The 23,930-nt window shown below is 40.3% G+C and overlaps 1 protein-coding gene and 1 long non-coding RNA gene across 15 annotated transcripts in view; both read right to left on the reverse strand.

Moving 5' to 3' along the window:
* The window catches only part of FHIT (fragile histidine triad diadenosine triphosphatase), a 1,766,300-nt gene that overhangs the window by 810,130 nt on the left and 932,240 nt on the right, over positions 1-23,930 (reverse strand). The gene's annotated exons all lie outside the window — the stretch shown is intronic.
* LOC126064399 (uncharacterized) overlaps positions 1-23,930 on the reverse strand; it is a 305,820-nt gene that overhangs the window by 154,073 nt on the left and 127,817 nt on the right. For 7 of the 11 annotated variants that reach the window (XR_007514497.1, XR_007514492.1, XR_007514501.1 and 4 more), the window contains exon 1: positions 1,815-9,019. The exons of 2 other annotated variants lie outside the window; for them this stretch is intronic. This is a non-coding gene — a long non-coding RNA (uncharacterized LOC126064399). Of the gene's footprint in view, positions 1-1,814; positions 9,020-23,930 lie in introns of those variants that run through there. 2 more of the 11 variants (XR_007514498.1, XR_007514500.1) reach the window with 2 other exon arrangements.

Consider the following 23,930-nt stretch of genomic DNA (forward strand, 5'->3'; position numbering starts at 1 on the left):
TTTTTTTTTTTTTTTTTGCACTGGTTATTTTTTTTTTTTGCTAGATCTAAAATCAAGGTCCCATTTTCTTCCTTTCTTAACACTCAGGATGGAGGAAGTTGTATCTTCCAACATTTGTGACGAAGAAAGAATCATTTCGCCAAAATTTGAGCTCAAGGAGAGAGATGCTGAGAATTATCAACTGCCGGTGTAAATATGGAGTCCCTGCGTGGTGCGAACAGTTAAAGCCTTCAACGAGCTACTTCTGAGAAATCAGCCGTTGAAAACTCTGCGGAGCGCAGTTCTACTCTGACACACACTGGGTTACCATGAGTTGGAACTGACTCACGGCAGCTGATTTTGTGTGTATATGCACAGCGGCCCTCCGAGAAGGCCAGGAAAGCTGACTGCGATGAGATCACACATCCATTTTCTGACGCACACCCCACTCTGGACTGGTTTGTCTTGGTTCTGGAGGATAGAAGCCCGAGTTCCTGGTCAGCAGATAGCTTAACAATGGCAGACACAATGGAGCAATCACAAAGGTGAGCAGGCGAACGTTCCCTTTCAGAGGATAAATTACCTTTTCCTGGAAAATTATTATTGGCTGACAATGAGGTAGTAATTTACTTCCTTCCAGCCTATAATAAACAAAAATACAAAGTAGGACACCATCTGCAGCAGCTGCGTGGCTGATTATAATCACCTTTTAGCCTTGAAGCCAGTCCCTATCTCACCAACCATGATACAGGAATATTTTTTACATTTTCATGGCTTCCAAAAGAAAAGGTTTTGTGTGCCTCAGCTTGGCAAGCTGTCCCCAGTGCCACCTACTACCAAACTTTACAGAGTTTGAGATTTCTTTTGCAATGAACCTTATTTAATTCAGGGTACCCTCTCACTCTGCTCTCTCTGAGGCAGTCTGGCCTACTGCAGGAAGAGGACAAAAGAGGGGCAATTTATAAGCCAGCAGTGGCTGAGCTGGTTGCTCTGGGCAATGGCAGCACTCTGGGTAGAGAAAGGGTTGTTCTTTTACAAAGGAATGCTTGCTAGTGGGACTTCTGGTTATATAGGAGGCCAGCTTAGAGTGGGTAAAGCTGCAACAAACTGTGCAACATTAATCAGAATATTAAGCACAGAAACTCATGGGTTTTCTCCCGGTGCTACAGTGGGGTGGCAGGAGGGACAGCAAAATAGGAAGGCAGGAAGAAGGCAGGAGTTGGAAGCAGCAGTGCAGAGGTAAGTCGGTGATAGAAGAGCCTAGCAGAGGCCTGGGGCCTAAGAAGGAAGGAGATGCAGGAGAAATTCCTCCTGAGAGCATGGCCAAGCTTGTGGCATCAGATTTCAGTTGGACATGTGTTCCTGTTTAGTCATCTAGTTGTCCTCTGTGATGGCCACACCTACAGAAAATGTCTGTGAGAAACAACAGTAGAGGGTGAGTAGTGCTTTAGGGATTGGAGGATCAGGGTAAGGGAGACCTGCTTATCCAAAAGACAAGAGTGTGAGGGGGGTTCCAGCACATGCACAGAAGCAGGATGCAGAGCAAGAGATGACAGAAGAACATGACAGACCCACATGAATGAATGCTTAGAAATACTGAGGGTAGGAGCTGGTCTTCCCACAGTAAGTCTAACTACATCATTTTGTTTGGAACATTCGACAGGATAGCTAAAATAATCAAAGAACTTACCTGTTGCCATCAAGTTGATTCCAACTCATAGTGACCCTCATGGACAGGGTAGAACTACCCCACAGAATTTCCAAGCCTGTAAATCTTTAAAGCAGGCTGTCATATCTTTCCCCTACAGAGCAGCTGGTGGATTCAAACCACTGACCTTTTGGTTAGCAGCGGAGTCCTTTAACCAGTGTACCACCAGAGCTCCAGTACCAAAGAACTTGTTGTTGTTGTTGTTCTTGTTGTTAGGTGCCGTCAAGTAGGTTCTGACTCATAGCGACTCTGTGTACGACAGAACGAAACACTCCCCAGTCCTGTGGCATTCTCACAATTGTTGTTATGCTTGAGCCCATTGTTGCAGCCACTGTGTCAGTCCATCTCGTTGAGGGCCTTCCTCTTTTTCACTGACCCTCTACCGAGCATGATGGCCTTCTCCAGGGACTGGTCCCTCCTGATAACATGTCCAAAGTACATGAGAAGTCTTGCCATCCTTGCTTCTAAGCAGCATTTTGGCTGTACTTCTTCCAACACAGATTTGCTCGTTCTTCTGGCAGTCCGTGGTATATTCAATATTCTTCACCAACATCACAATTCAAAGGCATCAATTCTTCTTCAGTCTTCCTTATTCATTGTTCAGCTTTTGCATGCATATGAGGTGACTGAAAACATCAGGGTTTGAGTCAGGCGAGAACTTAAAAAAAAAAAAAAGGAGCCATCAAATCTCACTGATAGGAGTCTAACTTTGAGGTCTTTAAAAAGCAAAATGGAATTTGCTGTCATTTAAAAATGAGACAAGTACTTTTTTTTTTAATTCAGGTATATGGCTTTTTGGTGAAAAATGAGACAGTCTGAAGCATTGGGCTTGAACCCCTGCTGTGGCATGGTGACTGCCACCGTTAGTGAGAGCATGGACTAAACAGTTCATGACACACCCCACACCCCTACTGCCTAACGCCCAGTCAATTCACCTACTTGTATGGCTGCCTGTCCCTGGAGGCACCTGATTCTGCAAACCCTGAGAGAACATAATTTGAATGGTCTATCCATGACTAAAGACATTTTGTATACATTGCAATATTTATTCTTGCCTTGCCCATAGTGGCTGTTCAATATATTTTGGGTAAATCCCTTAGTTCTGTGCTCTGATGTGAAATGCAGGTTAATCTGCCAGTAGACATATAATCTCCATGTAGTTTTCATGCTTATGAAAGGCAGGTATGCTGATTATTTCCATTTGCACCGAGATCCATTCTCTGGCCTTTCCTGCCCTGTGTCCTGGGAAGATATTTTCTATGGAACTGCCAGACTGACTACGGCCAGGGGCTAACAGTGAGAATCACCAGCGAGAATGCAGGCCAGGAAAGGGGAGCAGTTACGGTATTTGGATAAAATACTCCCATGATCATCACTGTTCTGTAGCCCCTGTTGGGCCTCCTTAGACAACAGCAGCATTTGTGTGCTCTGCAAATGCTTTGCCCCTACAGGTTTAGAGGTGGTGCAGGCCAGTGCCTGGTGCTTCTCCGTTCCCTTCAATTCCCTTGACTCTACCCATACGAGGGCAGTGGTGGTTCAGCGGCAGAGTTTTCACCTTCCATGCAGGAGACATGGGTTCGACTCCTAGCCAATGCACCTCAGGCACAGCCGGCCACTGGTGTGTTGCTATGATGCCGAACAGGTTACAGTGGAGCTTCCAGGCTAAGATGGACTAGTAATAAAGGCCGGGTGATCTTCTGAAAATCAGCTAATTAAAACCCCCCTTGTGCATGTAAAACTCACTTTTAGTTTTTTTTGTGTGCATGAGTCCAGGGCAGGCTTGACGGCAACAACCCTGCCCATATAAATAGTCCTTTTAATAGACTTCCATGTGTTAAATCCTCTGATTGTGCCTGTTCCTTGCTGGGAGCCTGACTAATAGATCAGATTTGAGCATTTCAAATTTGGATGCAAAAGTAGTTGTCCATAAAAGACAAAAAGAGGTAGAGAAAAAGCACATATCAAATAAATCTTGGAAAAAAAAGACAAGTGCATTCTTGCAGTTTGGCCTTTACAAAGCTTACTTGCATTAATCAGATACTTAAATGGTTGAGTGTTCTGGGTCATTTCTTCTCTGAAGCCTTTCATTTCACATGCAATTAGAAACATGCCAGTCTGTAATGATGGGAGCCTTCAGAATGGTCAGTCTGTCACTTCTGCATCCCTAACTCAAGAGACAAATGCTTGCCTGATTACTAAGAGTCTTATTAAGGGTCTATTGTTTCCCACATCCCTGCCAACTCCTCCCATCTCTTGATCTTTATCATCATGCATTCTATTTACAGAGGGTTTCAAAGAAAAGAAAAAAATCTCATAGACAGCCGCATCAGACTGTATTCATAGCGAGGTGAAGCGCATCTGGCCTTGTCACTTGCACTTTTTGTTTTCCTAAAAGTCTAAGAATAACCTGCAGTCAGTGAAAAATAGGGAGGAAATTTTCCAAGGAGCGTGTGGGTGGCAGAAGTCAACCATGATGTAAGTTCCAACATCAAGAACCTGACTGAACTCCTCTGTGGCTCCACTTAACTTCCCCAACTCTTTCGAACACGATATTTACTGTTAACAAACTTTATGTGCAGCTACTATCTTCAGTAACACAGATCAGATCATGGCATTGTCTTTAAAGAGGATATTGATTCTAAAAACTGACTAGTTTCTTTATTGAGACAAGGGAAAAAAAGCTGTATTTTTTATAAGTGACTAATTATAATCATTTTTCAAAACTATTATTGCAATAATATGCACCAGATTTCTGACAGACACCTGTTTTCAAATGATCTGTCTCAGTTTTAAAGCAGAAAGCCTGCTTATGGCTTAGAAAACACAATATTTTGCCTATAATAAAACAGTATTAACACTGTGAGTGCTTTAAACCAAACCAAAACAAAACCCATCGATTCAATTCTGACTCATAGCAAACCTATGAACCCTGGTGGTGTAGTGGTTAAGAGCTATGGCTGCTAACCAAAAGGTCAGCAGTTTGAATCCACCAGGCGCTCCTTGGAAACCCTATGGGGCAGGTCCACTCTGTCCTAAAGCGTCACTATGAATATGAGTGAGTGCTATAACTAGTCCAAAAATTAAACATACAGATTTTTAGTTCCTTGAAAGAAAAAAAAAAGAATATTTAATAATCACTCTCTCTCCATTGCCAAGCACAGTGCCTGGCACACAGCAGTTGCTCAATCAATGTCTATTGAATAAAATGAATGCCTTAGAGCCCATTTATCTTTGCAGACTTTACCCACTCTCATACCAATGCTTGGAACAAGTACCTACTTTCAAGGACCACCTTTGTGCGCTGATGTCCATTTCCAGAATACAATTTTTATTTGACAGAGATACCTATAGTACTAGAAAAAGGTTTCGACTGGTCTTTTGCTTTAGCATACAAACAATACACTCCAGCCTGCAGAGAGCATACAATGGAAGCCAACAGTTCCAGTCTTTCTCAAGTGTACTTACTTCTCTGCAAATAAAAGCCAGGTAGACAAGGACAAAAAAGGAGGCATTGAAATGACCAGCATGAGAAAGTAGAATGATAACAACACAGCTGGGCAAAGAAAGAAGCAATTAGTAGGTTTATCCTCATGTAGCTTCAAGGCCACTGGTTGTTAAAATCATCTCTTGCGCTGATGCTACTTAGATTTCCTTTCAACAGGCCTTGAACTATCCAGTGTTTGTCCTCCTTTGCTAAACACCGTCCAGTGACATCCAATAGGAGTCTATGTGCACATCGTTGCCTGGACTGCTGTTTTCAGTTGCTCCTAAGCTTTTCAGCAGCACAACAAATGCAAGCTGAAAAGGAGAGGGAGGGCTTGTTTTTAACACAAACTCTTCTCGAGTAGTGAGGACAAAGTGCTATATTTCTAGATCTATTTGGTAGATATTGAATCCTTTAAAACAGAGTTATACCTGAAAATTTGTACAGAATATTCGCCCCCCTTCAATACATACACTAGCAATCAGAGTGAATTAAAAATATCTTCTGATACCCTAATGCAGAAGAAGGAACTCAGTTTCTCAGGCTTCCATTCAGTGAAAAAGAAGAAAAAAACCCTTGCCATTGAGTTGATTCCAATTCCTAGTGACCCTATAGGACAGAGCAGAATTGCCCTACAGGCTTTTCAAGGAGTGGCTGGTGGGTCTGAGCGGCCAACCTTTTGGTTAGCAGCCAAATGCTTAACCGCTGCACCACCAGGGCTCCATTCAGTGAGGACACAGTTATATCATGTTTGCCTTGCCCGTGACTGACTCAGAAAACAATGGCAGGCAGGAGGCACTGCAAGAATTAACAAGAATGATCGTGAAAGAAGGACATCCAGGTTTCAGAGACAGCAGTAGCAAAAATCCCGTAATATGTTTCTTTTCTTCTCAATTTAGCTAGACCAGGGTTCTCAACCAGGGGCTATTTCATCCCCCCAGAGATGGGGGGTGTTCTAGGCTGGGTTCTCTGGAGGAGCAAAACCACTGAAGCATATATATAAATACAGAGAGAGATTTACTTAAAGGAAATAGCTCGGACTATTACAGTGCTGGCAAGTCACAAACCCATGGGTTAGGTGGCAGACTTTTGTTCATGGGGTTGTGGGAGCTGGCGAATCCAAAATCTGCATGTCAAGTGGTAGGCTGAAGGCTTCTCACATCCCAAGAACCAGAAGTCAGATGGGAGGAGTGCAGGATTGAGAGAGAACAAGCAAGCTTTGCCAGAACATCCATTTATATATTGAACGCAGGCCACACCCCCAAGGACACTCCCTTTCCAACTGATTGATTGGCTGCTCACATCAGATCACAAAATGGAGGATGCTATATAGTGTCTGCAAACCACTGAATATCATGGTCTAGCCAATATGACACATAACATTAACCATGAGAGGGGCCATGCTACTGGTATCTAGTGGGTAGAGGCTAGGGATGCTGTTAAATGTCCTGCGATGTACAGGATGGGTGCCCAACAAAAAAGAAGTCAGTATCAGCAGTGTTAAGACTGAGAAACCCTGAAGTAGACTGGGTTTTGTTGTCTGAAACTAAAGATGACCATCTTTGCCTTTCCAATTTAACTGCCTCAACAATAAAATGACAAGAATAATCAACAATTTCCCAAGTGTTAAGTGGTGAGACTTAAATAACAAAACAACTGCAAAATTCATAGAGTAGAGCCTGGCACAAGATAAGTGTCTAGATATTATTAGATGTTTGTAGTAATCATTATCCTAACAAAAGCCAACATTTATTCTACACATACTATGAATGTGCAGGTACTTTGCTAAATACTTTAAAAATCAGTGTCATTATTTTGCGTCGCCCAGCACTCCAAATGTGTTTGGTCCAACAAAAGATATGGGTCACATATGTAAAGCACGTATATAAATACCGGAAGGTTAGTAGGATAGAAAGTTACAGACAGTGAATTAAATTCCTTTTATTCCATTACGAACACTTTCCTCTCAAAAGTTCCTGATCTTGAAAACCAGGCAACCTACATGCAAACCCAAAGCTATTTCATCCTTCTCTTCAGACAAAAAACAATCAAACAAGGCGTGGCTAAAACCTATTATTACTGGCCCAGCAAACCGTGGGAGCCAAGGCTGCCACTAACTCTGCCCTGTTATAAGCAGGGAAGTGAAGGAGACATGCAGCACTTCAAATATATCAATTCCCTTTATTAGCTTCCTTTCTTTATCGTTTGCTTTTGTGGATCAAGTTAATTATTTTCACTTAAAGATCAACCTCAATATGCACTTGCATTTGAAAGTTGTCAGATTTCCTGGAGAAGCCAAATTCTAGAGAAGGATGGGAAATTATACACTAAATTTTGTTACTATTTCCAGTTACCCAACAACCTTTCATGACTTTTGACAACAGCACCCAAAAATCTTCTTCCCCATTACTGGCAACTGTCAGTTAAGCTGTACCCTAGCCAAGACTGGGGATATTTCCCAACTTAAACCAATTGGAAACTCTCTCCCTGAAATCTCAATATTGATTATAGTAATAAAATGACCAGAAAGAAACAGAAATAAGACTTGCTATTTGTAACTTGCTATCACTTGCTGCAAGTGAAGAGGACTTTAAACACTTACTGATGAAAATCAAAGACTACAACCTCCAGTATGGACTACATCTCAACATAAAGAAAACAAAAACCCTTACAACTTGAACAATAAGCAACATCATGATAAAGGGAGAAAAGACTGAAGTTAACAAAAATTTCATGTTACTTGGACTCACAAGCAATGCCCATGGAAGCAGCAGTCAAGAAATCAAAGAACACATTGCATTGGGCAAATCTGCTGCAAAAGACCTCTTTAAAGTATTAAAAAAGCAAAAATGTCACCTTAAGGACTAAGGTGCACCTGACCCAAGCCATGGTATTTTCAATTGCCTCATATGCATGCAAAAGATGGACAATGAATATGGAAGACTGAAGAATTGGTGTCTTTGAATTATGGTGTTGGCAAAGAATATTGAACATACTATGGACTGCTAAATGCTCCTTAGGAGGAAAATGGCAAGACTTTGTCTCACATACTTAGGACATGCTATCATGAGGGAGCAGTCCCCGGAGAAGGGCATCCTTGGTAAAGTAGAGGGTCAGCAAAAAAGAGGAAGACCCTCAACAAGATGGATTGACACAGCACCTGCAACAATGGGCCCAAACATAGCAACGACTGTGAGGATGGCAAAGGACTGAGCAGTGATTTTTTCTGTCGTACACAGGATCTCTATGAGTAGGAACAGACTTGATGGTTCCTAACAACAACAACATCTGTAACCCCAATCCACCCTCCTTCCTGGACATTCCAAACTACATTCGCCTATCCCCTTCAGTCTAGACAGTGAACTACCAAAGAGCCTCCCAATAAATTAATTTTTTACTTTAGTTAACTAGAATCTGCTTCTGCTTGCTTATAACCAAGGCAGTACTGTTACTGGAAAATATACTGAATTACTTATGGCATTATAACACTTTACTGATATTTATGGATCTGGGGCCAGGATATGATTTTTCTGTTTCTCCTCCATCCAATCACGCTTCCACTTTGTGCCTCAGTTACTAAGTCTGTGAAACAAAAAATGCTGAGGAATCCTACCAATTAAAGATGCACACAGCCAACTGTCAGTTTGTCATACTGCCATGGCTTGTGTGTTGCTGTGATGTTGGAAGCCATGCCATGGTATTTCAAATACCAGCAGGGTCACCCATGGTGGACAGGTTTCAGTGGAGTTTCCAGACTAAGACAAAGAAGAAACGCCTGATGGTCTACTGCTGAAAATTAGCCATGGATCACAACAGAATATTGTCCAATATAGTGCTAGAAGATGAGCCCCTAGGTGGGGAAAAAAAAAAAAAAAAAAAAATTATTTTATTTATTTATTTATTTTTTTAAGGCACTCAAAACACACAGTGGCCTCAATACTGGACTCGAGGCACACCAAGGATTGTGAAGACAGTGCAGGGTTGAGCAACATTGTGTTCTGTTGTATGTGGGGTCACCATGAGTCAGAGCCAATTCAATGGCAACTAACAACAAAGAAGCCTCCCCCCCTTCATTGTATGATCCCAAATGACTTTCCTGAGAGAATCTAGAAAAGTCACTTGTCATCGATTAAAGAATGCATATTCTTTAGCAGATGATAGTAAAGAGCCAGGTAGCATAGAGGTTAAGGACCTGGGTCTTGGAGCCTGGAGTCAGGCTTTCAGGGGCTGAAACCCCAGCCCTGCAGCTTCAGACTCAGGTGACTTCTACAGGTTACTTAGCACATCTTTGAGTCCTGGTTTTCTCCTCTGTAAAACACAGGCGAGAAGAGTGCCTACTACACTGAATTCATGTAAAGATGGAATATGATCATGCATATTGTAAATGATCTAAAAATAAATCACAAGCCCCGAGTCCTTTTAAATTTATATTCAGTTGAAATTATAAAAGTATAATTAAAATCACTGACCATTAATTTCAGGACATTTAGTGAAAAATTTCTAAGCAAAGAAATTGTTGGCAGAAATGCTATAAAAATACAAGCCCTGAATGAGTCATAACCCTTCCTTCAGAGAGAGAGAGAAAGGTCTAAAGGCCATTTAAAGTTAAGTCAAACCCAAGACAAAGCTGTACTTTCCAAGTTCTCACCAAGTTGAATATTTGCATAATTCAGGATACCAAAGGCAGCAAGGAGCTACTGAGAAACATTGACAGGTTTGCTTTAACAGGTTCACAGACAGTTAATCTGGATGTTTCTACTGAGAAACTACATTTGTAGTTATCTGCCCCCCGCCCACGGAAGTTGGTTTTGCTAATTAATCTTAAAATAAACACCAACTAAGATCTCAATAATATGGTTATGATTTACTCAAGTTTACCACTTTCTGTCTGAGTTAGTAATACATCTAAAGTCATTCTTCCTTGGAGGGAAAAGTGACTTTGGAATTAAAATAAATAAGCAGTGAACAGATTATCATCAAGACACAAGCAAAGTCTCCATTTTTCACACAGTGTCATCCATGAGCACACGCTAGGAACGACTTGTCCCCGCTACTTCTTCACGGTTTCTCCTGAATGCACCTTTGAAGCACTATGAGGAATATTTTCAAAACACAAACAGATACACATCCCATCTGTTGAAGAGCTCATAAGGCATTATAGAGGGGGCAGCTTCTAAATCCAATCTCAAATAATGGGAAAATGGAGTGAAAACAGCACCCCAACAGCAAAAATGCCATTTTAACTCTTAATAATTCTAACAAGAGGTGCAAATTTAAGGGCATAGAAGCAAAATGTGGGATAATTCAGAATACTAATAATCTGCCATTGTTTAGCCAAATGCACAGGTAAAAGGAACAGGAAAAACGAGGTCAGGTTTTGATGCTGTTGTTTAATTGTGGCATCTAGAGAGAAGGGGGCCAAGTAGATCTCAGGCATTTCTGCCCCATCTAGGTAGGCTGCTCGCCACTGAGAAGACAATGGGAACAAATGAATACGTATCCTGATGATACAAGACCTCAGGTCATTTGTGCCTGATTGTAAACCTCTCTGGAGTTAGCAAAATGCTGCAGAAGAGAAGCTCTACAGGTAACAAGGAGAAAGGAAGATGGACCAGCTGGTTACGCTGGACATTTTGATTTACAGGACTAACTGGGATTAATTTCATTCCCATCAGCAACTATAGACAGATTCTCACAAGGTTTTGTCATGGATAAAAGTACTGCAAGAAACGAATTTAAATATTTAACTTGGCAGAAGACAGATTTATAAAGTGTTCTAATCACTGATTTTTGTTGTTTTTTTACTTTGTAAAAGAAGTGACATAAGCAGATAATACTTGATAGGGTAGTACTAAAAATAGGTCCTAGCTACTTGTCATAATTTCTAGTTAAAAAGCAGAGTTGCATTCCCAACTGTAGGATGACTAGTATACCCCTCACTTACTTTAAGATTACAGGAAAGAGAAAGACGCAGTGACTTTCCTGGACACAGGATTCAAGGCTCTAAAGCTAACTTTTTAATGGTATTTGCAATAGGTTTATACAGGCAGGCTTGCTTCTCTCCTCATATGCATTCTACTTATCTAGCACCTCCCCTCACACCATCGCCAGAGATCTTCCTTTCTTCTACGTGGACTAATGAGACAGCACAGTTTTATCAATTGAGAAGGCAGATCCAGTCTTTGCCAGTTACATCAACCTTCCTCTCAGTGATTGAGTCTAAGACCTGAGACAGACCAGAAAACTTGCCTAGTGTGCCAAAGGCCAGTGGAGAGGGGAAAACTTGAAAGCAGACAGGGAAGCACCAACCTTCATGATACACGTACTACGTTTGATGTTACGTATGCTATGCCATGTGTTATATACATACAAAGGACTTCTACCTGCATCAGCGTAGATCTCAGTTCCAGAGCACCTTGGAGTACAAGATACTGATGTTAATATTCTTTACAGATTGGAAAATTCATAAGCTAGTTCTTAAATCTGATTAATTGGTTCTCTCCAGTCTTTTCCATAAAACATTTTGCTTCCTCTAAGAAGGAAAACTATTCTTATTTCTTGTTTCAAGGAGGAAATTAACAAAGAAACTAGCATTAGCTGCAGGGGAAAAACAGCACATTATTATTTTTCATGACCTTCTCTCCCCCCACTAAACAAATAATCCACTTGATATGTCCAGAAGGACAATAACCCTGCGACTGTATTAGGAGAGTGCAGAGTCCTAGGGAACAAAGCCATTTACAAAAACACTGAGGAACTGCCAAATATTGCCGGGTTCACACAGCCACTGCTAATTACCATATGTAGTGTATTTCTGGACCTACTGGCCATGGATTGGCTGATCTTTCTGGATATGGCTTTCCAGCTGAATGTTGTTCATTTCCCACATAATGCAAATGACAGGGAGGACTTTGGTCTATTTTGTGATTGGCAAGGTAAAAACTTAAAATCGTGCTTTAGATTAGGTCACAAAAAAATGTGCCAGATGGTAGTAACAAAAAAGAAAACACTTTTGACAAGCCTCACACATTGTATAATTTAGGGCAAATTACAAAAGATATAAATGCCTCACCATGAACATATTTGAGTTGTAGCAACCTGACATGTTAAAATACCTAGTGGAAATAATTCCCAAAGAGGTGTGAATCTGACCTTTCCTTCCAGAAAACTGCTGGATGACTCCTTTAAAAGGTTCATTTTCAGCGTTCATTTAAAAAATATATATATATATATATATACATATATAATACACATTTTTTTTTTTTTTTACGAAGGTATTCTGGTATTTATTACCCAAACTAGTCATTTTCTTTTGTTTAAGGGAATTTTTTTTTTCATGTGCATTATCTTCACCTTCAGAATTTTAGTTTGTGATGTTTATCAAAATAAAACGAGGGCAGTTTATTATCATTTATTTAATAAGAAGACTGAGGAGAGAAAAAAAGACAAGTACTAGCTTGAGTTTCTCCTAATTCATTAATTAGTACTTTTCTCAGTATTGTATGAGGACAAAAAGTAAGACAGTTTCACACTTTGGACCCTTAGAGAGTCAGAATCTCTATCTCCCTCTATCTGCCATGATTTGCACTTTATTGTTACTGTGGCCTCTGTTATGAGTCTCCCTCCCTCACAGCTGTCCTAGCCTCTCCCCAGATTACTGGAATTGAACCTGATATCTGTCGATTGTGAATGCCATTTAGTGAGTACTGGCGAGAAGCTAGGCACCCTGAGATCCTCACAGCCTTGCCAGGAGGTAACAGTTATTATCTCCATTTTCCAGAAGGGCAAACTCTGCCTAAGAGAAGTTAAGAACCTAGGAAGAGGCTGAGCCGAGATTAAAACCTAGACCTAACTCTAAAACCTGTATTGTTGAGGATGATAAGAAAAAAGAATAGAGAAAATTATTTTAGCTATACTCAGAAAACAATGTTCACCAGCCCTTGAGAGAATACTTGGAGCACTCATCAGAAGGGGAACCTATTAAACAGAAGGGTAAGTCCTCAAGGAGTTATGTTGAGAAATTCAGAAACTGTGCAAGTGAGCCAGGCATTGAAGAGAGAGCTGGACATGGTGGGCTAGGAGAAGGGAGAGAAACACTGAGGAAAAGAAAAGTAGTACTACATAGAGGCCCTATAGGACAGAATAGAACTGCCCCATAGGGTTTCCAAGGAGCGCCTGGTGGATTTCAACTGCTGACCTGTTGGTTTCCAGTACTACAAGAACGCTTTCCTTATTTAAATCAGGAAACTTAGACTAGCTCAGAACTTTGGAGTTCTGTGGCCAACAGAGTTAAAGGTCTTAGCCATGCAGTACTGTGCAGATAGAGTGATGCTTGCACGTGATGAACATAATTAATGTCACTAAATTGTGGATGTAAAAAATGTTGAAATGGCAAACGTTTTGTCATATATAAGTTGATGGTGGTCGTGTGTGCCATTGAGTTGATTTTAGTCTCATAGAGACCCCATGTGACAGAGTAGAACTGCACCATAGAGTTTTCTAGGCTGTAATTTTTGTGGAGGAGGTGTTCAAGTCTTTCTTTCGTGGAGACACTGGGTAGGTTCGAACCACCGATCTTTTGGTTAGCAGTGGAGTGTTTAACCATTGTGCCACTGGGGCTCCTTTGTTACGTGTGTGTGTGTGTGTGTGTGTGTGTGTGTATATATATATATATAACTTAGCACAATTAAAGAAGTACCATGCCACTCCATTCCTGTTTGCCACATTCTGATGTGCTACGTGTTAGTTCCTTAGCACGAGTGTGTTGCATGAATTAAACCCTGTCTTTCTCCTGAAACTGAATTGAAATGTCTGCAAAGGCCAAGACATTGACACAGGATTTGAGAACTGCAAAGCAGGTTGAGTGTAGGGAAGCAGTGTGTGCGCGTGTGCGTGTGTAGGTGCGCATGCGTGCACGCAGTCACGCACACCTGTGCACGTGGATGTATGCTTGTAAATTATTCTTGTAAACTGCTTACAAAGCAGGAAACTGGTGGTATGTCATTGTCTACATCGATAGCAAAAAAGCAAACAAGCAAAAAAAAAGCAAATCGGAAGAAATACAACCTCAGTCACTTCACATTAACTGATCATTCACCTCATCCTTTTGTTTAAATATTTATGTAATATCTTCCACATGCCAGGCACTGTGCTATGTGCTAGGGGAAATAGTGGTGAATAAAACAGAGATAGAACAGTAACTCCAAAGTTTAAAATCCACTTGGGAAAATCGAAAACATTCAAGTATCACAGACATAAACACGTAACTACAAATAGGGACAGTGCATGAAGGAAACCAACAGGTATAGTTATAAAGACTGGCAGGGCAGTTGGGTGGACGACAGAGACATATTTAGATAAAGTGGTCAAGGAAGGACTCTGAAGATAATAGAATCTAGATGTTTCTCAAGCTTGAGTATCCATCCGAATCACACGGAGGACTTACTAAAACAGATTGCTAAGTTCCACTTCCAGAGTTTTCTGACTCCGTATCTCTACAGTCCAGTGGAGAATTCGCATTTCTAACTAGTTCCCAGGTGATGCAGATTTATTGTCACTGGTCTGAGGAACACACTTTGAGAACCACTGGTTTGGAGCATAGTGAGTGAAGCAGAGAGTGGTATGAGCTGAGGTTGAAAGGTTAAGCCAGGAAGCGAGAGCTGACCTCACAAACAGTGGCGAGAATTATCATGCCCAGCTCATAACCTGCCTAGGGCTTAGAGACAAGCTAGATAATCAAGACAATTAAGACTACTACTATCACCATTCCTGAAAGGAAGGACCTCTATCACACTCTTCTAAGACAAGAACCTGTAAGAAATTTGAATACAAAGAAACAACTCTAAAATCAAATAATACATTTTATAAGGCTTTCTTAGTTTAACACAGCATCTACCATTCAAAGAACTTGATGTTATCAGAACATATTTAATAGAGAAGATAAAAGAGCCCAAAGGGTAACAGCTGCCTTCAATCACATAACATGGATTATGGCAAAGAAGTCATTTCTGTTAATAGAAGAGGATATGAATTTACAATTACTGTAAGAGCGATCTAAATTACATGTAAAGAAGATATTCTTGGCCCCCCCTTGTTTAAAATATTTAACTGGCTTCAAAAGGAGGATAATCGTCATTGGTATTCTAAAAAATCAAAAGCCACTAGAATTTTGATGGTTTAGTGGTTCTCAAACATTAGTCTGCCTAAAAATCATCTGATAATTTGTTAAAAGTAAAGATTTCTGTCTGTCCTCAGAGATTCTGATGGAACGAGATGGCACGAAGCCAGGAATCTGATTGTTGAATTGGCATCCTTAGCCATTCTGTTGTCGGTAGACTAAGGGTCACAGTTTGAGATATGTCTAGTTAAGGCCTTCTTGTTGTTATCATTGTCATGTTCCCTCTAGTTGATTCCAACTAGGAGTTGCCTCATGTGACAGAGTAGAACTGCCACATAGAGTCTCCTAGGCTGTAATCTTTATGGGAGCACATTGCCAGGTCTTTTCTCCCACAGAGCCTCCAGTGGGTTAAATCACCAACCTTTTGGTTAGCAGCCCAGTGCTTAACCGTTGCACCACCAGGGAGCCCCTTGTTAGGGCCTGGTTACCTGTAAAGTGCAAACCCCAGACAGATAGTCTCTTATGCCCTTAGACAGAGACACAGGTGTTACTGAAAGGTGATTATGTATCAGGTTCTGTGCTGGGCACTTCTTAAAAGCATCTCCTTTTAAATTTTCAAAAAATACTATTACCCATAATCACAAAATGAGGAAAATAGGGCCTGGAGAGGTAAAATATCTTGTTTAAGATTATGTAGTAAGTAAGTGATAGAGCTGGAAGGAAAACTAAGGGGTTTTGATTCCAATAATAGATCTACTTCAGCTATACTGAACTCATGATTGCCAACTTTTGTGAAGCTACAACAATCATTAAATGATTTTCTGGCAATCATGGGTCCTCCTGTAAGTATTATGCAGTATGGACTTCTAAATTAAAGAGGAACAAATTTTAACTATGTCTTGAGATTTTGAAACACCCCTTGGATACATGAGTCGGAACCAACTTGATGGCAAAGGGTTTGGATATCTGAAAATATTCAGAGGTGCTGGGCAACCAACAGCATGGATCGATAATATTATATTTGACATATTTATCCTACATTGGTAGTAGAGACAGAACATTTAGCAGTGAAAGGCAGTAGCTGGACACACAAAGGTCTATATTAAAAAATCTCTCTCTATTATGGATGCGGTGAACACAGGAAGTGAACTTTCTTCGTCTGTTAAATGAGATAATGTAAGCACCTACCACGGCACTGGGTTACTGGGTAAGCAGCTACCACAGAGTTTGCTGCAGTGCTCATATGAGAATACTTAGCATAATACCTAGTGTATGTGGTAGTTATCCATACTTCTTGTTTTTTTTTAATTATTACTTGTTAAGAGGCATGTGATGCCCTAAAACAAAAAAACAGAGAGAAACAAAAAAGACCAATAAACATATGAAAAGATGGCCAACTTCAGTAGAATCAAGAATCAAGGTGAACAAAACTTTAAGACACTGAAATACCAGGCCAATAAACATATGAAAAGTTGACTAACTTCAGTAGAATCAAGAAAAGACAAACAAAAATTTACAACAGTGAAATACTATTGCTTTCCCATAAGATCAGGAAAAAGTCAAATTTGATAATAATAAAATGATGATGATGATTTAGAGAAGTAGGTATTCTCTTCCATATACTGCAAATTGATGCAACCACTTAAAGGACATTTGGCAGTTTATTAAAATAAAAAATTTAAAAATGCAAATATCCTATGATACAGAAATTCACTCTTCTTCTTGACCTTAGAGCAAACCAGTAAACTTTTTCTATAAAGGCCCAGACAATAAACACTTTAGTCTTTGCTAACCGTACAATCTCTGTTGCAACTACTTAGTTCCTGTCGGACAGCTAAAGGCTCCACAGACAATATATAAATGGATGGGCATAGCTGGATTCCAATAAAATTTCATTTGTAGATGCTGAAATCTGAATTTCATATAATTTTCTAGTGTCAGAAAATATTACTGATCTTTTGATTTTTTTTTTAACCATTTAAAACTGTAAAAACAACTTTCAACTAGTGGGCTATACAAAAATAGTGGCAGGCTAGATGGGGCTAAGCAGCTAGTCATAGTTTGCCAACACTACCTCAGAACAACTCACATACCTGTGCAGCAAGGGGCATGGACCATCATATTCATTATAACCCCAATATAGCTTTACTTATAGATGTGAAGTCTAGAAACAGCCATCAGTTCATTGATAGGGAAATGGCTAAATAAATTATGATATATCCATATTCTAGAATACTATTTCAAAGATTTCATTTTACTTGGATCCAGAACCAATGCCCATGGTAGCAGCAGTCCAGAAATCAACCAATATATTGAACTGGGCAAATCTGTTCCAAAAGCCCTCTTTAAAGTGTTAAAAAGCAAAGATGTCACCTTGAGGACTAAGGTGTACCTGACTGACCCAAGCCATGGTATTTTCAATTGCCTCATGTGGATGAGAAAGCTAGACGATGAATAAGAAAGACCAAAGAAGATTTGATGCCTTTGAATTATGGTGTTGGCAAAGAATATTGAATATACCATAGACTGCCAGAAGAACAAGTAAGTCTGGCTTGGAAGAGGTACAGTCAGAAAGCTCCTTGGAAGTGAGGATGGTGAGACTTCATCTCCTGTACTTTGGACATATTATCAACAGGAACCAGTCCCTAGAGAAGGATATCATGCTTGGTAAAGTTGAGGGTCAGTGAAAGACAAGACGACCTTCAGTAAGTTGGCTTGACACTGTGGCAGCAAAAATGGGCTCAAATATAGCAACGATTGTGAGGCTAGTGTAGGACTGGACAGCGCTGTGTTCTGTTGTTCATAATGTCGCTATGAGTTGGCAGAAGAAAAAGAAAATTGTAATTGAACAATGTTGCATATTTTCTACTGCTAATTCTATCAACATGCAAATACATTCCTTTCAAAAATTTGGAAGATTAGTACAAACCAACTGCAGGGTAAAGAGTGTAAAGGGATTAGGGCTACAGGTATTACTTCCATTTGTACAAGGAGAGTAGATTCACTGGGAAACAACAAAAAGAGTCGGGCTGGGGCCCCATGGTTCTGGCACTTGTACTGTTGTAGCAAGAGAAAACATGCATAGCAAGGAGGTATGTCGTTCAGCTCAGACATTCTGTGATGCCAGCACACAGAAATAGTCCATTTGCTTGGTCCCAACCCACCTGGAGCAAAGGAGAATTAAGAACACCAAAGACACAAGGAAAATATAAGCCCAAGAGACAAAAGAGCTATGTAAACCAGAGAGTCCCTTAGCCTGAGACCAGAAGAACTAGATGGTGCCCAGCTACCACCAATGACCGCCCTGATAGGGAATACGACAGTCTCTGATGTAGCAGGAGAAAAGTGGGGTGCAGAACTCAACTTCACGTAAGAATGACAGACTTAATGGTCTGACTGAGACTGGAGGAACCCCAGAAGACACGGTCCCTGGACTCTCTGTTAACCCAGAAGTAAAACCATTCTTGAAGGCAACTTTTCTGACAAAAATTAGACTGGACTATATAAAACATAAAATAATACTCATGAGGAGTGCGCTGCTTAGCTCAAGTAGACACACGAGACTAAATGGGAAGCTCCCGTCCGGAGGCGAGATGAGAAGGCAGAAAGGGATAGGAGCTGGTTGAATGGACACAGAAACCTGGGGTGAAAAGGGGGAGCGTGCTGTCACATTACAGGGGTTGCAATTATGGTCCATAACAATATGTGTATAAGTTTTTGTATGAGAAATTAACTTGAGCTGTGAACTTTCACCTAAAGTACAATTAAAAAAAAAAAAAAAAACCTCAGCCTAATTGTTGACAATGAACATGTAATTTTCTCATTTTATTGGCTTGTATAATAAAATCACTGCATACCTGAAAAAAAGAAAGAGTCCATTTGCAGAGATTGAACTACTTGCTGTTCACTATTTGGATTCATCTCTCAACAACCAACTGACAAACTAGATACAGGCCCAAATGAAAACAAAGAGGCAAAGAAAGTAGAAGAGGAAAACGCCAAGCAACGTGCATCCATTACAAACACCCGGGGAGACTTTTGGACAGATTCATCCCGTGGTTTTACTGTGAATGTCACTATCCTCGACCATCACGAGGCTGATGACAGCGTCCAGAAAATACGATGCCGGGTCACATTTCAGTGCATCCAGAGGCTCCGATAGGCATAGACGTGCCTGCCCAGATCAGAGAAGAAAGTGTGGTCACAGCAGATACCCTGTCTCAGTTCATTACTCAACACCTGTTAAGTGTGATTAACAGCCCCGGCTAATTACGTGTTAAGAGTATCTCGGGCTGTAATGGATCCCAGAGGTCTGTGAAGTTGGTTTCATTTACATGTTTGTCTCCTTTCACAAGGTCTCAGCTAAACATCACAAACTCTACTGAGCATTTTACCCACTCCCGTGTGACTAGCTCGGAGTCTCAGACACGCCGGCATCTTCCCGCAAAGGGCACTAAGCGTCTATGATGTACATTTGCTCCATAAATTAAGCTGGCAAGGTTTGTATTTTCTGTGGCACAAATGGCCCTCTCGTTGCAATTAATATTACAAAGGGCTGTTAACCTGTGTGCATTAAACTAATTATCACATTTGTTTAATCTCAGTTAAAGGACTAAACTCTATTTAAAGGGGAAAACGCACCCAAACTCTCTACCTGTCCTTAAAGAAAGCAAAACTGCAAAAATCAGAAATTGAGAAGTCTTCGGAGAAGGTTTTGCATTTGTTTGTTAGCTTGAAACATCTATAGTAAACGTACATATTAATATATTTTATTGTATAATTATATAATATAGGTATTACATGTTTATGTATAATTATACTAATATATTAAATATTACACACACAGGCACAAACATCTATAAAAAAACAAAATCCATTGCTGTCCAGTTGATTCTGACTCATAGCACCCTATAGGACAGAGTGGAACCACCCCATAGGGTTTCCAAGGCTGTAATCTTTATGGAAGCAGATGGCCACATCATTTTCCTGTGGAGCAGCTGGTGGGTTTGAACCCCGAACCTTTTGGTTAGCAGCCAAGCACTTAACCACTGCACCACAGGATGCAACACACACACACATACACATATATATACCATAAAAAAAAAAAAACACCCGGTGCCATTGAGTTGATTCCAACTCAAAGCGACCTTATAGGACAGAGCAGAACTGCCCCCATAGGGTTTCCGAGGAGTGCATGGCGGATTTGAACTGCTGACCCTTTGGTTAGCAGCCGTAGCACTTAACCACTATGCCACCAGAGTTTCCATATATATACATATACATACATATATATGATTGACCATTAGATAGCACAGTTATGAAGCTATATTTCACACTTTTCTTAAATGGTATTAAATCTAAATGATACTGAACTTTTCCTACAGTTGAAAGCAAGCTAATTACGCCCTCTCAAACACCCTCCCATTCAGCTACTTGAAAGGATGGAGGTTCAAGTCTACCCAGAGGCACCTCAGAAGACAGGCCTAGTGATCTACTTTGAAACAATTGGCCATTGAAAACCCTATTGAATGCAGTTCTAATCAGACACACGAGGTCGCTATGCATCAGAATCGACAGGATAGCAACTGTGTTTTGTTTCTGACAGAAAATTAGAGCTGGAGGCAGAAACGAATGTCTTCTCCATTCCTTTGTGCTTAGTCTACCGAGATAATGAATAATAAGGGAACAGAAAAGCCGGCAATGATTATGCACGGTGGAATATCATGCAGCCATTAAAAACACTGAAGAAGATTTGCTTGTGCTGACATGGAAGGATATCCATGATATAAAACCAAAACCAAACCCACCGCCGTTGAGTTGATTCCGACTCATAGCGACCCTGTAGGACAGAGTAGAACTGCCCCATAGAGTTTCCAAGGAGCGCCTGGTGCATTCGAACTGCCGACCTCTTGGTTAGCAGCCGCAGCACTTAACCACTACGCCACCAGGGTTTCCGTCCGTGATATATCAAGCAGAAAAAAGCAAGTTCCTGAGCATCAGGTAGCATGTGATGATTCAGCTTTTGTGAAATAACAGCCCAGCTCCACATATGTGTATCTTTGCATAAGCAAAGATCTGAAAACACAACTATGAGATCTTTTAAGAAAACTGGTTCTGTCCCCTTCAGCCCCAGTGGTGAGTACGTGTCCCAAATGGCCTGCACAGTTTTTCTGACCCGACAGGAATTTTCACAAACCCTTCTCACCCAGCAACAGCACATCACACACAGCGGTTTAGGCTCCTAGCCCTGAAGTCAGACACCTCACAGCCACCACTTGCTAGCCAGGTCATCTTGGACAAGTTACTAACTTGTCCTACACCTTCACTGTTTCCTCCTTTGCAAAATTGAGCTGAGAGTGCCTTAAGTCACTGTGGGGTTGAATGAGTCAATATGCATAAAGCATTTGGTTCAGCAAGCACCTTGAGCAGTAACCTTTCTATCATCATTAGCTATTATCATCATCATCTTGTCTCAGCTATAATGTGAAACTGGTTAGCCTCCCTTGTCACTCCTTTTTTCTAATTTGCCAAGTGTAAACAGGGGCAAGAGACAGCATTGGTTCCCACCACCACTTAAAGCCTCAAATAAAATAATTGGTTTTTAAATCCCTGAACCCTTTCCACTCTGTTGCAGATCAAGGTGACAAAGTAGGACTTTGTTTCCAACTTGAGTTCCTTCTCAGCTGGAGGCTGAGGCTGGGGGCGAAACGGACTGGCAGTTCCATCAGCACATTTGTGGTTTGTTTTTTCATCCAGTATTCTTTTTGCCATTTCTTTTTCTATTTTCTTATTCTTAATTGTCTTTTCACATTGTTCTATAAATTGTGGTCATTTTCGTAAAATCTGGGGCTCCAATCATATCTTTGCTCCTCACTAGCTGGGATCCTAGGAAAGGCATTGTATCAATAGTCTCTTGTTTCCTTATGGATGAAACAGGATAATAACACCTACATTTTTTTTTCCTAGTTTTGAAATGTGTTTTATTTTTTCTAATTATATAATGTATGCTCATTTTAGGAAAACAGAGAAAAAAACAAAATAAGTAACAGAAGGTAATAAAACCCATTCAGAATCCCACTACCATTGTTAAAATTCTATTACATTTTATAATTTCTTTCTAATCTTTATAAATGTACTTATTTACAGGATCAGGATCAAGCTGGGTAGAAAATTCTGAATTTTCCTCTTTTTCTTTTATTTCTTATTCTCTTTTCCCAGCCCACTTTCAGTGCTAACAGTCTGATGTGTTTAATTGAACACCTTTGACTGTGCTCATGAATATAAAGGCTTTCCTTGTTTCTTTTTACCAAAAGTATCTAACATTTACAGACACTTTTTGCTAATTTTACAAAGTATCACGTACAACCCTCCACATCAGCTATACATTCAAATTTTAACAGCCTCATAAAATAACAATCCATGATACAAATATATCACTGTATTCCACTAGTCCCCTAGCAGTCTACATCCATTTTGTTTCAAATTCTTTATTACTGTAGACAGTGCTGCTATGAATAATTGTGTATATATACATTTATACAGAACAGATTCATAAAAGTGAGATTACTGTCAAAGATTGTGCGTGTTTTTTATTTAAAGTGATATGGTCAAACTGCTTTGCAAAATGGCTATAAGCAATGCACACTACTCTCAGTATTTCTGTGCATTCTAACCAGTTTTGGGTGTTATATGTTTTGCCTATATCATGTGTAAGAAATATCGTCTTTTAATTTTAGTCAGCAATTTTCTGAGATTGAGCAATTATTCCTATTTATTGGCTGTTATTTTTTATAGATTGAATTGTGTGTTTGCCCCCCCCCCCCCCCCACCACCAATAGGCTGGAATTCTAACCTCTAGTACCTGTGAACTTGGTCTTGTTTGGAAACAGGACTTTCAAGATGTTATCATTTAATTTAACATGAGATCATACAGGAGTAGGGTGGGTCCTAATCCCATCTGAGTGGTGTCCTTGTAAGAGAGAACAGACACAGAGAGAAACACGGGGGAAGGCAGCCCTGTGAGAATTTATCTGCAAGCTAAAGAATGCCAAGAAATGCCTAGAACTACCAGAAACCAGGAGAAACAAGAAAGGATTTTCCCCTGAGCAGACAGAGAGCTCACAGACCCACTGATGCCCTGACTTCAGGCTACTAGCCTCCAGAACTGTGAGATTACAGGCAGCCCCCGGATTACAAATGAGTTCCACTCCTAAGTGTGTGTGTAGCTGTCTTTAAATTGAATTCGTACATAAATCTGAAGTTAGGTATGGTTCCTATCTAATATCAGTTAGTCAAATGTTTGTCTTCGTGTATAGTATATAGTGTACCCTTTCCATGCATAAAAAGCATTAAGGAAACACTTCCAAATACACTAAAACGTCTTTAACATAATAATGCAGTAATAATAATAATGTTTTGATGCATGTTACAAAGTAACACCCATTCATTATTATGAACCATTGTGTGTATCTCGAATTTTTAATATAATAGGTTTTACGGGGGTTGATTGATAACTACGGGCTGTATGTAAGTCAGAGGTTCTAACCCAGGGGATTCCTATAAATTTCTGTTGTTTAAAGCCACTACTCTCTAGTGTTTGGTTATGGCAGCCTCAGGAAGTAGATTGGCCATTGGGATTTTCT

The sequence above is a fragment of the Elephas maximus genome, chromosome 20 (assembly GCF_024166365.1).
Source record: "Elephas maximus indicus isolate mEleMax1 chromosome 20, mEleMax1 primary haplotype, whole genome shotgun sequence".
Classification (NCBI taxonomy): Eukaryota; Metazoa; Chordata; class Mammalia; order Proboscidea; family Elephantidae; genus Elephas; species Elephas maximus.